The sequence below is a fragment of the Phyllobates terribilis genome, unplaced genomic scaffold, assembly GCF_046119375.1.
Source record: "Phyllobates terribilis strain yellow unplaced genomic scaffold, ASM4611937v1 Scaffold_3__8_contigs__length_932513732, whole genome shotgun sequence".
Lineage (NCBI taxonomy): Eukaryota > Metazoa > Chordata > Amphibia > Anura > Dendrobatidae > Phyllobates > Phyllobates terribilis.
This window is the reverse complement of record NW_027362763.1, coordinates 141,575,254-141,592,026: the sequence shown is the minus strand read 5'-3', so window position 1 is coordinate 141,592,026 and position 16,773 is coordinate 141,575,254.

The window sequence follows — 16,773 nt, the reverse complement described above, 5'->3', positions numbered from 1 at the left end:
TGCCTGTATGACCTCCCTACAACGCCTGGGCATGCTCCTGATGAGGTTGCAGATGGTCTCATCAAGTTTTTGCTCTATGGCAGTATGCATTATCATCTTGAAAAATGATGTCATCATCCCCAAACATCCTTTCAATTGATGGCATAAGAAAACTGTCCAAAATATCATAGAATCATAGAATCATAGAATGGTAGAGTTGGAAGGGACCTCCTGGGTCATCTGGTCCAACCCCCTGCTCAAAGCAGGATTCACTAAATCATCTCAGACAGATGTCTGTCCAGCCTCTGTTTGAAGACGTCCATTGAAGGGGAACTCACCTCCTCTCGTGGCAGCCTGTTCCACTCATTAATCACCCTAACTGTCAAAAAGTTTTTTCTAATATCTAATCTGTGTCTCCTCCCATTTAGTTTCATCCCATTGCTTCTAGTCTTTCCTTGTGCAAATGAGAATAAAGATGATCCTTCTACAATGTGACAGCCCTTGACATATTTGTATACAGCTATTAAGTTTCCTCTCAGTCTTCTTTTTTGCAAGCTAAACATTCCCAAATCCTGCAACCGTTCCTCATAGGACATGGTTTGCAGACCAGTCACCATTCTGGTCGCTCTTCTCTGAACTTGCTCCAGTTTGTCTATGTCTTTTTTAAAATGTGGTGCCCAAAACTGTACACAGTATTCCAGATGAGGTCTGACTAAAGAGGAGTAAAGACCGATAATGACTTCACGTGATCTAGACTGTATGCTTCTGTTAATACATCCCAGAATTGTATTTGCCTTTTTTGCTGCTGCATCACACTGTTGACTCATGTTCAGTCTATGATCTATTAGTATACCTAAGTCTTTTTCACATGTACTGTTGCTTAGCTCTATTCCTCCCATTCTGTATATGCTTTTTTCATTTTTATTGCCCAGATGTAGTACTTTGCATTTTTCCCTGTTAAAAACCATTCTGTTGGTTGCTGCCCACTGCTCCAGTTTATTTAGGTCTTTTTGAATCCTCTCTCTCTCTTCTCTAGTATTAGCTATCCCTCCTAGCATTGTGTCATCAGCAAATTTAATCAGTTTACCCTCAATTCCTTCATCTAAATCATTGATAAAGATGTTGATCAATACAGTTCCCAGGACGGAGCCCTGTGGTACCCCACTTGAGACATTCATCCAGCTGGATGTGAAGCCATTTACAACCACCCTTTGAGTCCGATCACTAAGCCAGTTATGAATCCACCTAGCAGTTGCCTGGTCCATTGCATACTTGGTCATTTTTGTTAGAACCTTGCTCTTAGTTTTTTTTCCTTTGCTGGTCACATGACCTTGTTGGCCTATTTAATCCTGCTCCGCCCTTCTGGCTTTGCTGGACTTCATTGTATATCTACTTTCTAGCTAGCCTGTGCTCTGTGTCTTGCTCTGTTAGTTTGCTTGGTCTACTGACCTCTATGTTCTATATATTTTGTTTGTTCGTCTGTCTGCTACTATTTCTGTTAGGAGGTGTCCCATATTCCTCCCAGTCCTTAGTACTTGTAGGGATTCCTTCCTCACATCTATAGGTCTCCGTACAGACTAGCTTAGGACTTTAGCAGGTCTGATCGCAGGATCAGGTTCCCTGTTACATCGTAGGGATTAAGCTGAGTTCTATCGTAGGGATAGATCTCCTCTCTTTCCTTAGCTCTGGTAGCAGAACATAACAGTAAGTCCAGCCAGCAAATTCTCTAAGGAAAGATTTTTCTGTTCCATCATGGTGTCGGTTCAGGATTTGGTTCATCGCCTGCAGGGACTCTCTCTGGAGGTGGCCGAGCTCCGTCAGCACGTGAGTAACTGTCCTGGAGCACATTTCTTGGAGCCTAAGGTATGTTTGCCGGATTTATTTTTTGGTGAACACCGAGAATTTTTTTCATTCAAAAATGCTTGCTTATTGTATTTTCGTTTGAGACCTAAGTCCTCTGGGGATGAATCCCAGCGCGTAGGGTTCATAATGTCACTTTTGCTCAAAGAGCCTCAGGAGTGGGCCTTTTCTTTGCAACCTAGTGATACTGACGCGCCCCCTGGGCCAGTGTTGTTTGGGGGATACCCGGATCCGGATCAGATGGGGGTTGGGTTGTAGTCTCCGAGTGGCGGTGACCCGGTCCGTGCCCAGGGTGTCAAGCTCAGTGTGTGGCAGTCCTTATAGATGTTACTAGATGTTCTTTTATGTCGACTACGCCACCCGTTGAATTGCGGTCAATACGGCCGCCGCTGCAGCAGGGTCCGCTGAGGCTGGTGATGTGTGTGCAGCTCAGGTAGTATAACCCCCAACGGGAGGGGTATAGCCTCAGGGGGTCAGGTGTGGAGGATGGTGGTTGTGGAGGTGCAGTGAGGATGGTAATGAGACTCAGAGTCGGGCTGTGCAGTTCAGGGTCTTTACTTACTGCTGTTATGCTGGTCACTCCGGCCTTGAGTGACCGCCCGAGCCGTGCTGCGTCCACCAGGTCCTGGACTCGGCCAACTCCCAAGTAATTCTGGAGCGTGATCCTGAGCTCCCTTTCTGACGTTCCTTCTCTCTGGCCTTCCCCACCAGGGATCCACCTAAGTCCGGCTCCCTCGGGCCTCTTGTTGGTAAACCCTTGTCTCTGGGTTCCCTGACCCTATTCTTGGTTTGCCTTCCGGGTGGATTTAGTGGGTGGTCGTGGCAGATCCTGCCCACGACCTCCGGTCTCTGGCTAAGGATTAGGGCCCTCCACCAGCTTGGGATCCGGTACCCTTGTGCCAACTCTTCACCCGCTGATCTAATCTTGGGTTCTTGGAGTTCTCTCTTCTCCCCCCTCTGGGTCCTTCTTTCTCCTCTCTCTCTCTCTCTGGGCCTTGGAGCTGCTCTTCTCCTCTGCTCTCTTCCTCTGACTCACTCTACAAAAGACTGACAGACTGACTGACTGACTGACTGACCCTGATCTAAGATGGTTCCCACCTTATATACTCCCTCTATGTGTGAGCTCAGGTGACCAGCACCCAATGAGCTCCTAGCACTACCCAGACTGCTCCCCCTATCTGCCCCTACACTACTGGGATGTTCCACCCCCCTCCCACTCCAGCCAGGGACAGACACTGTCGTACCTGCACATTTCTCTAGTGGGAGTACCATTGGTCTGTCCCCCGGAAATGGGATGTGTGTAGTGCATGCAGCCTACTGAGCTCAGTTCCACACTCCATCCTTACCCGGGAGTGGAATACCACACCTCTGGCTTGAGGTGTAATACCCCTGTAGCAGCCGAATCCTCAGGGTGCTACATTCCCCCCTGGTAAATCACAGCACGTCCTCGGGCTGTTAAAGATAAAAACATCCAAAACATACAATTATTTTTCATAAACATCAACATATAAACATATAAAACATCATATATATATCAGCAATAAAACGTTTTCATAAATAACATTCTTGTAAACATTCCTGTCGCTGGTTCCTCCGGTCACGGTGCAACTTGTGACCGGGTAAAGTGCGACAGTCTCTTGAAGAAAAATGGTTTTCCCATAAAACCAGTAGGGGGCGCTTTAGGAAGCGCAACTATATACAAAGGGGATATGGCCGCTCTCAGTCCTCGGCCAGCTATTAGGAACTAGGGACACACGGGCATCAGTTCACACTTTGTCCCAACGGGGAACATATTCTAAATAAGTAACAGTTCTTGGTACCCCGACGGGCAACTTTATACAGTCTCTCTCTACCGTACTTCAACGACGGCGTCCTCCTGTTCTTTCTTGTTGGTTGGTTTCAGTTTCAGACCCGTCCGGGCCCTCTTGCTCCTCCTCACACCGCAGCTCCTCCTCCGTCAGGCGATGCATATGGAGGGCGTAGGGTCTTTTGGCACACTTGTGCCGGGTGAAGGTGACCTCGTCCCCTACATACAGGTCACGACCTCTGTGTCCCTCCGGCAGATGGCTTTCTACGTCTCTGCGGGTCACAAAGACGTCGCCGGGGGTATGATGGTCTCTAATGAAGCCCCACCCATGCTGCATGTTGAATTTAATCACAGTCCCGGTGGTACGGGGACCATGAGCTGCACGGGGGTTCCTCCTGGTCCGGCTCTTCTGCTCCGCGCTCCTTATCTGTGCTTGCTGTTCCCGGACCCGTCTCTCTCTCCGCTCCCTCTCGAAGACTTCGAGCTGCTGCCGGCAGCACTCTGCACGCTCCGCTGCGGCCGCCCGAGTCTCCTGAGTGAACCCCATGAGGTCTTCTCCGGTGGGGTCCCACTCAAACTGTGCCTCCTCCAGCGGGGGTGAGGTCCTCTTTACAGGCTTCGGAGCCGGAATCAGGGGCTCGCACATGGGCCTTGCTCTCTGGAGTTCCAGCTGAATGTACTCCTGGGGCCATACAAAGGGCTGCCCATCCGGGCACGTATGCTGGGCAAATAGATTTTCACCCAGGTGCGGCACTCTAGATGTTGAGGGCGCGTTGATGGTAGCGGCGCCCGGGTTGACCAGGCCTTGCGACCAGGCTTGGGGCACCCTAAAGGCAAAGGGCACCGTAAGAACGGCGGCGCCCTGGGTTACTCGGCCCTGTGACCAGGCCGGTGGCTCCGCAGAGGTAGGGGGCGCTGTTGGAATTGCGGCGCCCGGGGGTACTAGGCCTTGCGACCAGGCTGATGGTATTTCCTGCTTGGCCACGCTCGAGGTCGAGGCGTGTGACGTCACAGGGGTCGCGGCCGCGGTTTCCGGTTGAGGCCTAGTCGGCGGCGGTGACGATGCAGCGACGGGCACGGCAGGGGGAACTTCGGGCTCTGCGACGGGGAGCTGGGGCAGGCACGCGGTTTCCCGGCTCGGGGTAGAGACGTCCCCTTTACCTGCCTCCGTCCGTTCAGCTCCCTTCTCGGCGCCGTCTCCGGCCTTCAGTCCTCCTGCACCATCCTCAGAGGCGGTCTGTCTCCTCGTCTCGGGTGGCGTGCTCCGCTGTCGGGTTTCGGTCTGCTGGGCCATCTCTCGGCTCCACTCCGCCAACGTCTCTCGCTGTACCCGGGCCATCCTCCGTGCGAGGCTCTCCAGCGCAGTCTGTGCACACTCCCGGTCTCGGGGGAGCTGTGCCAGGACCTCCACTAAGCCTAGTGGGGTCGTTGCTTGCAGCAGGCTCCTGACCACTGGGTCGGTGCTGCTTGACTCTCCCTCCATCTCTGGGTAGGCTTTCTCTGGACTCCCCTCCAGACTTCTTGTCTCCGGGTGCGCTCTCTCCAGACTGCTCCAGGCGACACCCATCTTTGCTCTCTTGTTCTGTCTCCGCCCACATTGAGGGTGGTCCCGGGGCAACTTTGTGATTGTCAGTTCCAGGGGCAGTTCTCTCACGCTGATGGACACTTCCAGCATCACAGTCTCTGTTGGTGGGCGCGGTTTCCGCTTTTGGCGCCATTCTTCGACCTGGCTCACGATGGGAGGTGGCCTTTTGCCACCCTCTGGCACGCCCATAATGGCGTCCGCTCTTCCAAGGCGGGAAATCTTTGGAAATGGCGGGAAAAAGCTGCAAATGGCGGACAACCGGCGGGAAACGACCTGTGATGGGGTCCGTTGGCGGGGACCCTCCAGAACCGGCGGGAGACTTCTTTTTGAGGTAACGGTGAACTTTTCTTCAGGCACGCAGTACCCGGTTGTTGCGGGCACGTAATCCTGCCGACTACGCCAAAGTTGACGCGCCCCCTGGGCCAGTGTTGTTTGGGGGATACCCGGATCCGGATCAGATGGGGGTTGGGTTGTAGTCTCCGAGTGGCGGTGACCCGGTCCGTGCCCAGGGTGTCAAGCTCAGTGTGTGGCAGTCCTTATAGATGTTACTAGATGTTCTTTTATGTCGACTACGCCACCGGTTGAATTGCGGTCAATACGGCCGCCGCTGCAGCAGGGTCCGCTGAGGCTGGTGATGTGTGTGCAGCTCAGGTAGTATAACCCCCAACGGGAGGGGTATAGCCTCAGGGGGTCAGGTGTAGAGGATGGTGGTTGTGGAGGTGCAGTGAGGATGGTAATGAGACTCAGAGTCGGGCTGTGCAGTTCAGGGTCTTTACTTACTGCTGTTATGCTGGTCACTCCGGCCTTGAGTGACCGCCCGAGCCGTGCTGCGTCCACCAGGTCCTGGACTCGGCCAACTCCCAAGTAATTCTGGAGCGTGATCCTGAGCTCCCTTTCTGACGTTCCTTCTCTCTGGCCTTCCCCACCAGGGATCCACCTAAGTCCGGCTCCCTCGGGCCTCTTGTTGGTAAACCCTTGTCTCTGGGTTCCCTGACCCTATTCTTGGTTTGCCTTCCGGGTGGATTTAGTGGGTGGTCGTGGCAGATCCTGCCCACGACCTCCGGTCTCTGGCTAAGGATTAGGGCCCTCCACCAGCTTGGGATCCGGTACCCTTGTGCCAACTCTTCACCCGCTGATCTAATCTTGGGTTCTTGGAGTTCTCTCTTCTCCCCCCTCTGGGTCCTTCTTTCTCCTCTCTCTCTCTCTGGGCCTTGGAGCTGCTCTTCTCCTCTGCTCTCTTCCTCTGACTCACTCTACAAAAGACTGACAGACTGACTGACTGACTGACTGACCCTGATCTAAGATGGTTCCCACCTTATATACTCCCTCTATGTGTGAGCTCAGGTGACCAGCACCCAATGAGCTCCTAGCACTACCCAGACTGCTCCCCCTATCTGCCCCTACACTACTGGGATGTTCCACCCCCCTCCCACTCCAGCCAGGGACAGACACTGTCGTACCTGCACATTTCTCTAGTGGGAGTACCATTGGTCTGTCCCCCGGAAATGGGATGTGTGTAGTGCATGCAGCCTACTGAGCTCAGTTCCACACTCCATCCTTACCCGGGAGTGGAATACCACACCTCTGGCTTGAGGTGTAATACCCCTGTAGCAGCCGAATCCTCAAGGTGCTACAATACATGCTTCAGATCAGTGGATAGTTTTTTTGCTGCTTTGGGACTATTATATGATGATCCTGACCGTGTCGCATCAGCTGAGACTGAGTTGAGACGTTTAAAACAAGGATCAGGTAATGTGGAAAAATATTGTACTCATTTCCGTCGTTGGTCTACTCAAACAGGGTGGAACGATTCTGCTCTGAAAAGTCTATTTCTTGCTGGGCTCAGTGAAAGGGTTAAAGACCTGCTAATTGCTTATCCTACACCTGAAGATTTGCAACAGGCTATGCAATTAGCTATACGGGTGGATATGTAGCACCCTGAGGACTCGGCTGCTACAGGTGTATTACACCTCAAGCCAGAGGTGTGGTATTCCACTCTCGGGTAAGGATGGAGTGTGGAACTGAGCTCAGATAGCTGCATACACTACATACATCCCATTTCCGGGGGACAGATCGACGGTACTCCCACCAATATATGTGCAGGTACGATAGTGTCTGTCCCTGGCTGGAGTGGGAGGGGGGTGGAACATCCCAGTAGTGTAGGGGCAGATAGGGGGAGCAGTCTGGGTAATGCTAGGAGCTCATTGGGTGCTGGTCACCTGAGCTCACACATAGAGGGAGTATATAAGGTGGGCACCATCTTAGGACAGGGTCTTTTGTAGAGTGAATCAGTCCTGAGGAGCAGAGCAGAGAAGCTCAGCCAGAAGGGCTGACAGGGAGTTGTGGTTCCGGCTGGGCCCAGCTCCAAGGCCAAGTCTGAGAGAGAGAGAGAGGAGTCAGAAGGACCCAGAGAGAAGAAGAAGGAACCCCAAGACCCCAGAATACAAACAGCAGGGTGAAGGGTTGGCACCCAGGGTACCGGATCCCAAGCTGGTGGAGGCCACTAATCCTCAGCCAGAGACCGGAGGTTGTGGGCAGGATCTGCCACGACCCTCACTAAATCCACTAGGAAGGCATACCAAGTATAGTGTCAGGGAACCCAGAAGAGGTGTACCCACCAAGAGACCCGAGGGAGCCGGACATAAGTGGATCCCTGGTGAGAACGGCCAGAAGAGAGGGAAAGTCAGACAGGAGCTCAGGACCACGCTCCAGAATTGCTTGGGGGGTTGGCCGAGTCCAGGACCTGGTGGACGCAGCACGGCTCGGGTGGTCGCTTCAGGCCAGAGTGACCATAAGAACACCCGTAAGTAAAAACCCCTGAACTGCACAGCCCGACTCTGAGTCTTCTTGCTTGATCATCCTGCACCTTCACAACCACCATCCTCTACATCTGACCCCCTGAGGCTATACCCCTCCCGTTGGGGGTTATACTACCACAGCTGCACACATACCACCAGCCTCAGCGGACCCTTCTGCAGCGGCGGCCTTTTGACCGCAAATCAACGGGTGGCGTAGTCGACACTAAGAACATTTAACAACATCTGTAAAGACTGCCACACACTGAGTTTGACACCCTGGGCACGGACCGGGTCGCCGCCACTCGGAGACTGCAACCCCCATCTGATCCGGCTCCGGGTAATCCCCAAACAGCACTGGCCCAGGGGGCGTGTCAACTTTGGCGTAGTCGGCAGGATTTCGTGCCCGCAACCACCGGGTACTGCGTGCCTGAAGAAAAGTTCAAATTTACCTCAAGAAGAAGTCTCCCGCCGGTTCCAGAGGGTCCCCGCCATGGGACGCCATCACGGATCGTTTCCCGCCGGTTGCCCGCCATCTGCAGCTTTTTCCCGCCATCCACGGAGTTTCCCGCCACTGGGAGACGATTCCCGCCATTTCCAGAAGATTTCCCGCCTTGGAAGAGCGGACGCCATTATGGGCGTGCCAGAGGGTGGCAAGAGGTCACCTCCCATCGTGGGCCAGGTCAAGGAATGGCGCCAAAAGCGGAAACCGCCCCCACCAACGGAGACTGTGATGCTGGAGATGTCCATCAGCGTGAGAGAACTGCCCCTGGAACTGACAATCACAAAGTTGCCCCGGGACCACCTTCAATGTGGGCGGAGACAGAACAAAACAGAGAAGATGGGTGCAGCCTGGGGGAGTCTGGAGAGAGCGCACCCGGAGACAAGAAGTCTGGAGAGGACTCCGGAGAAGCCGAACCCGGAGATGGAGGGAGAGGCAGGCAGCACCGACCCAGTGGTCAGGAGCCTGTTGCAAGCGACAACCCCAGAAGGCCTGGTGGAGATCCTGGCACAGCTCCCCCGAGACTGGGAGCGTGCACAGACCGCACTGGAGGGCTTGGCTCAGAGGATGGCCCGAGTGCAGCGGGACGTACTGGCCGCATGGAGCAGAGAGATGGCCCAGCAGGCTGGAGCCTGCCAGCGAAGCATGCCACCCGCAGCGAGGAGCAAGTCCACCTCTGAGGACGGCGAAGGAGGGACGACGGCCGGACACGACGCCGAGGAAGGAGCTAAAGAAACGGAGGCAGGTAAAGGGGACGTCACTACCCCGAGCCGAGAAACCGCGTGCCTGCCCCAGCTCCCCGTCGCAGAGCCCGAAATTCCCCCTGCCGTGCCCGTCGCTGCATCGTCACCGCTCCAGACAAGGCCTCAAGCAGAAGCCGCGGCCGCGACCCCTGTGACGTCACGCGCCTCAACCCTGAGCGCGGCAAAGCAGGGAACACCACCGGCCTGGTCGCAAGGTCTAGTACCCCCGGGCGCCGCAGTACCAACAGCGCCCTCTACCTCCACTGAGCCACCGGCCTGGTCGCTGGGCCAAGTAACCCCGGGCGCCGCCGTCTTCACGGTGCCCTTTACGTTCAGGGTACCCCAGGCCTGGTCGCAAGGCCTGGCGAACCCGGGCACCGCTACCACCACCGCGCCCTTAACATCCACAGCGCCAAACCTGGGTGAAAACCTATTTGCCCAGCATATGTGCCCGGATGGGCAGCCCTTTATATGGCCACCGGAGTACTACCAACTGGAACTCCAAAAAGCAAGGCCCCTGTGCGAGCCCCTGATTCCGGCTCCGAAGCCCGTTAAGAGGACCCCGCTCCCGCTGGAAAAAGCGCAGTTCGAGTGGGACCACACCGGAGGAGACCTCATGGGGTTCACTCAGGAAACTCGGGCAGCCGCAGCGGAGCGTGCGGAGTGCTGCCGCCAGCAGTTGGCAGTCTTCGAGCAAGAACGGAGAGAGAGGCGGGTCCGTGAGCAGCGGCTGCAGGAACAGAGCGCAGGGCAGAAGAGCAGGACCAGGAGAGACCCCCGTGCAGCTCATGGTCCCCGTACCACCGGGACTGTGATTAAGTTTCAATTGCAGCACGGGTGGGGCTTCATAAGAGATCACCACACCCCCGGCGACGTCTTCGTGACCAGAAGAGACGTGGAGTCCCATCTGCCGGAGGGACACAGAGGTCGTGACCTATATGTAGGGGACGAGGTCACGTTCACCCGGCACAAGTGTGCCAAAGGACCCTACGCCCTCCTAGTACACCGGCTGACGGAGGAGGAGCTACGGTGTGAAGAGGAGCAAGAGGATCCGGACGGGTCTGAAGGAGGAGCAGGAGTACGCCGTCATTAAAGTACGGTAAAGAGACTGTATATAGTTACCCGTCAGGGTATAAGAACTGTTACTGCTGCTAGTTAAAATATAGTCCCCGTTGGGACCAGCAAATTGAACTGTAACCCGTGTGTCCCTATTCCCACTGACCGAGGACTGAGAGCGGTCATTCCTTTCCTGATACCTGGCCGAGGACTGAGAGCGGCCATACCTCCCCTTGTATATAGTTGCGCTTTCTAAGGCGCCCCCTACCGGTTTTATGGGAAACTGTTGTTTTTTTACTACAAGAGACTTGCACTTTACCCGGTCACAAGTTGCACCGTGGCCGGAGGAACAAGAATGTTTACTATGAAAAGTTTGATATGAAAAGTTTTATGATATATATAGTGTTTATTATGTTTATGATGTTTTGAAAAAAAAAATTGTATGTTTGTGGATGTTTTTATTCTTTTACAGCCCGAGGACGTGCTGTGATTTACCAGGGGGGAATGTAGCACCCTGAGGACTCGGCTGCTACAGGGGTATTACACCTCAAGCCAGAGGTGTGGTATTCCACTCTCGGGTAAGGATGGAGTGTGGAACTGAGCTCAGATAGCTGCATACACTACATACATCCCATTTCCGGGGGACAGATCGACGGTACTCCCACCAATATATGTGCAGGTACGATAGTGTCTGTCCCTGGCTGGAGTGGGAGGGGGGTGGAACATCCCAGTAGTGTAGGGGCAGATAGGGGGAGCAGTCTGGGTAATGCTAGGAGCTCATTGGGTGCTGGTCACCTGAGCTCACACATAGAGGGAGTATATAAGGTGGGCACCATCTTAGGACAGGGTCTTTTGTAGAGTGAATCAGTCCTGAGGAGCAGAGCAGAGAAGCTCAGCCAGAAGGGCTGACAGGGAGTTGTGGTTCCGGCTGGGCCCAGCTCCAAGGCCAAGTCTGAGAGAGAGAGAGAGGAGTCAGAAGGACCCAGAGAGAAGAAGAAGGAACCCCAAGACCCCAGAATACAAACAGCAGGGTGAAGGGTTGGCACCCAGGGTACCGGATCCCAAGCTGGTGGAGGCCACTAATCCTCAGCCAGAGACCGGAGGTTGTGGGCAGGATCTGCCACGACCCTCACTAAATCCACTAGGAAGGCATACCAAGTATAGTGTCAGGGAACCCAGAAGAGGTGTACCCACCAAGAGACCCGAGGGAGCCGGACATAAGTGGATCCCTGGTGAGAACGGCCAGAAGAGAGGGAAAGTCAGACAGGAGCTCAGGACCACGCTCCAGAATTGTTTGGGGGGTTGGCCGAGTCCAGGACCTGGTGGACGCAGCACGGCTCGGGTGGTCGCTTCAGGCCAGAGTGACCATAAGAACACCCGTAAGTAAAAACCCCTGAACTGCACAGCCCGACTCTGAGTCTTCTTGCTTGATCATCCTGCACCTTCACAACCACCATCCTCTACATCTGACCCCCTGAGGCTATACCCCTCCCGTTGGGGGTTATACTACCACAGCTGCACACATACCACCAGCCTCAGCGGACCCTTCTGCAGCGGCGGCCTTTTGACCGCAAATCAACGGGTGGCGTAGTCGACACTAAGAACATTTAACAACATCTGTAAAGACTGCCACACACTGAGTTTGACACCCTGGGCACGGACCGGGTCGCCGCCACTCGGAGACTACAACCCCCATCTGATCCGGCTCCGGGTAATCCCCAAACAGCACTGGCCCAGGGGGCGCGTCAGATAGAAGACTGCGTGCAAGGGTTAATGAGAGCAAATCCTCTGCTATGTCAGTTTCTGGTTATGAGAATGTGTGTACTAACAGTGGTGAACCGATGGAGATTGGATCGGTGGCACCTCGCTCTCAAGAAAAAGACCGTCGATTTTTTGAAGGCTTGTGTTTCTATTGCGGAAAATCTGGTCATTTGATTAAAGGCTGTGAGCTTCGTATGAAGAAAGAAAAAAAAATGGTCAGTCATGCCCGTATTGCCTGTTTAAATTCCAAGGGTGTATTTTTAGCTGCTTCCACGATTGCTCAGGAAAAATTAATGGAATTTCGGGTGTTTGTTGATTGTGGGTCTACTCTGAATGTAATTGATGGGGGATTCGTGGAAAGACTCAATTTAAAACCTGAACCTTTATCATCCCCCATTGCTGTGGTTTCTGTGGATGGTTCCCCTTTGAAGAATATTACTCTCAAGGTCTGTGAATTTCCTCTCACTATTAATGGTGTTCACCATGAGAAATTGGATTTGGTAGTGTTGAATAACTTGCCTTCTCCAGTAATATTGGGATTGCCCTGGTTAAAATTTCACAATCCTGTACTGGATTGGTCTACCAGTGAAATTAAATCCTGGAGCCATAAATGTTATGACAAGTGTTGTAATGGGCGTATTGCAGCTTTGGATAGGGGAGAATTGCCTGTTCCTATTCAGGATTTTTGGAGAGTTTTTTCTGAGAAGGAATCGCAGGTTTTGCCTCCCCATAGAGACTATGATTGTTCTATTGAATTTGTCCCTGGAGCGACTCTTCCTAAAAGTCGTTTATTTAACCTTACTATTCCTGAGAGGAAGGCTTTGGAGGAGTACATACAGACAAGTTTGGCCGCTGGTCACATTAGGCCCTCTAAGTCTCCTGTGGCGGTTGGATTTTTTTTTGTAAAAAAAAAGGACGGCGGTTTACGTCCTTGTCTGGATTTTCGTGAGATTAACAAAATTACTGTACGCAATCCTTACCCACTGCCATTGATTCCTGATCTGTTTAACCAGTTATTGGGGGCCAAGTGGTTCTCTAAAATTGACCTTAAGGGGGCATACAATCTGTTGCGCATGAAGGAGGGTGATGAATGGAAGACTGCTTTTAACACTCCTGTGGGTCATTTTGAGAATCTGGTTATGCCTTTTGGTCTTACTAATGCTCCTGCATTTTTTCAGAATCTGATTAATGACATCCTTAGACCTTTGATCGGTAAAAATGTGGTTGTGTATTTGGATGACATTTTGATTTATTCGCCGGATCTGGAGTCTCATTGGCGGAGCGTGCGTGAGGTATTACAGTTATTAATGGACAATTCGCTTTTTGCTAAGCTGGAGAAATGTGAGTTCGCTGTACAGAGAATTAGTTTTTTGGGCTACATTATCTCCAGCAAAGGTTTTGAGATGGATCCGGTTAAGGTTCAGGCTGTGCAGGAATGGCCTAGGCCTATTGGTTTGAAATCGATACAGAGGTTTTTGGGTTTCGCCAATTACTATAGAAAATTCATAAAAATTTTTTCTAGTATTGTCAAACCTCTGACTGATCTCACCAGGAAAGGTGCTGATGCGGTTCAGTGGTCTTCTGAGGCCATTGAAGCTTTTGTGTATCTGAAGGAGAGGTTCACCTCTGCTCCCATCCTTATGCAGCCTGATGTTACTAGGCCGTTTTTGGTTGAGGTTGATGCTTCCTCTGTGGGGGTTGGCGCAGTATTGTCTCAGGATAACGGGGATGGATTACATCCCTGTGCCTTTTTTTCAAAAAATTTTTCGGAGACTGAACTGAATTACGATATTGGTAATCGGGAATTATTGGCTATTAAACTCGCATTTGAACACTGGCGCCACTTCTTGGAAGGTGCGGAATTTCCCGTTCAGGTTCTTACGGATCATAAAAATCTGATATATCTTGATGCTGCCAAGCGCCTGAATGCCCGTCAGGCTAGGTGGGCACTGTTTTTCTCGCGGTTTAATTTCTCCGTTACTTACATCCCTGGTACTAAGAATGTTAAGGCGGATGCCTTGTCTCGCAGTTTTTCTCCCATAGTCGGTGCTGAGAAAGAGGAGAACATTTTACAAGAAGGTGTTGTGATAGCTGCTTTGGACTCCGTTTTGGAAAATGAGATTCTTAAAGCACAGGAGAATGCCCCTTCTAACACTCCTCATGGGAGGTTGTTTGTGCCTGGGACCTTTAGGAGAGATTTGTTTGTTGAGTGTCACGAATCTCGGTTGGCAGGTCATCCCGGAATCTCTGAGACCAAGAGACTGGTGGGTCGCAGTTTTTGGTGGCCTGGATGGCAGAAGGAAGTCATTAAGTGGGTGCGTCAATGTACTATATGTGCTAGATCTAAGTCCTCACATACTCCTGCTGCGGGGTTGCTTTGTCCTTTGGAGGTTCCCAGTGCTCCTTGGACACATTTGGCTATGGACTTTATAACTGACCTTCCCCCCTCTGAGGGTTTTACTGTCATCTGGGTGGTCGTGGACCGTTTTAGCAAGATGTGTCACTTGGTTCCTTTCGTCAAACTGCCCTGCGCTAAAACTCTCGCTAAGGCCTTTGTCAAGGAAATTGTCAGACTTCATGGCATTCCTACTGACATTGTTTCTGATAGGGGTCCTCAGTTCGTGGCTCGTTTTTGGCGTGCCTTTTGTGATAGGTTGGGAGTTCATTTGTCGTTCTCGTCCGGATATCATCCTGAATCTAATGGCCAGACAGAAAGGAAAAACCAGGATGTTGAGCAGTTCTTGCGTTGTTTTGTGGCAGACAATCAAGAGGGGTGGTCTGAGTTTCTGCCACTTGCTGAATTTGCTCTGAACAATCATACATATTCTTCTGCTGGTTGTTCGCCTTTTTTTTGTTGTTCTGGGAGACATCCGTCGTTTGGGTCGTTCTCCAAGTTGGGATCTGCCGTGCCTGAGGAGGAGAATTTTTCCGGTGATTTGGAGAGAGTTTGGACGGATGTGCGTGGTAATCTTCAGGAGGCCAACAGAAAATCTAAAGACTACTTTGATAGGAAACGACAGGAGGTTTTGTTCGCTGTTGGTGACATGGTTTGGTTGTCCTCTAGGAATCTGCGGTTGAGGATTCCTTCAAAGAAATTGGGTCCCAAGTTTGTAGGGCCCTTTAAGGTGCTTCAGGTTGTCAACCAATCTGCTGTTAGGTTGGAGGTTCCTACCTCCTGGAGAATTAATCCGGTATTTCATGTCTCTCTGTTGAAAAAAGCTGTTGTATCGGATTGTGACGCCTCTGCCTCTGTTCCTCCGGTGGTGGAGGACGGGGAATATGAAATTTCTCGCATCCTTAACTCTAGACGGTATAGAGGTAGTTTGCAGTATCTTGTGGCCTGGAAAGGTTTCGGTCCCGAGGATAACTCTTGGGTGAGGTCGGATGATGTTTCCGCGTCCAGACTTATCAGAGCGTTTCACAGGAGATTTCCTGATAAGCCTGGTCCTAGGGGATCCGGAGGATCCTCTTAGAAGGGGGGGTACTGTTAGAACCTTGCTCTTAGTTTTTTTTCCTTTGCTGGTCACATGACCTTGTTGGCCTATTTAATCCTGCTCCGCCCTTCTGGCTTTGCTGGACTTCATTGTATATCTACTTTCTAGCTAGCCTGTGCTCTGTGTCTTGCTCTGTTAGTTTGCTTGGTCTACTGACCTCTATGTTCTATATATTTTGTTTGTTCGTCTGTCTGCTACTATTTCTGTTAGGAGGTGTCCCATATTCCTCCCAGTCCTTAGTACTTGTAGGGATTCCTTCCTCACATCTATAGGTCTCCGTACAGACTAGCTTAGGACTTTAGCAGGTCTGATCGCAGGATCAGGTTCCCTGTTACATCGTAGGGATTAAGCTGAGTTCTATCATAGGGACAGATCTCCTCTCTTTCCTTAGCTCTGGTAGCAGAACATAACAATTTTTTCAATAAGGATGGTGTGAGATACTTTGTCAAATGCTTTGCTGAAGTCAAGATATACTATATCAACAGCATTTCCCTGATCCACCCAGTCAGTGATTCTGTCATAGAAGAAAATTAAGTAGTTAGTCTGACATGACTTGTTAGTTACAAACCCATGCTGACTCTGGTTAATCACTTCATTCTTATCCAGGTACTTACATACATGTTGTTTAATAATTTGTTCAAAGATCTTTCCTGGTATAGAAGTCAGACTCACCGGCCTATAGTTCCCTGGGTCCACCTTCTTCCCCTTTTTGAAGATAGGAACAACATTTGCTCTTCTCCAGTCTTCTGGGACTTCTCCTGTTCTCCAAGAATTTTCAAAGATTATGGAGAGTGGTTCTAAAATTTCTTCCACGATCTCCTTCAGTACTCTGGGGTGTAAATCATCTGGACCTGGAGACTTGAACTCATTTATGTTAGCTAAATATTCCCTCACAATCTTTCTGTTTACAGATAACTTGGATTCCTCTATTCCTTTAAAAGGACAGTGAAGATCAGTTGATGTTACATTTTCTTTCTGAGAGAAAACAGATGCAAAATAGGAATTAAAAAGTTCAGCCTTCTCAACATCCTCTCTTACCATTTCTCCATTTTCATCCTGTAAAAATCCTATAGCATCTTTGACTTTTCTTTTACTTTTGACATACCCCCAAAATCCTTTTTTATTGCTTTTGACATCTCTTGCAAGCCTTAATTCATTGTCAGCTTTAGCTAACCTGATACGTGCCCTGCA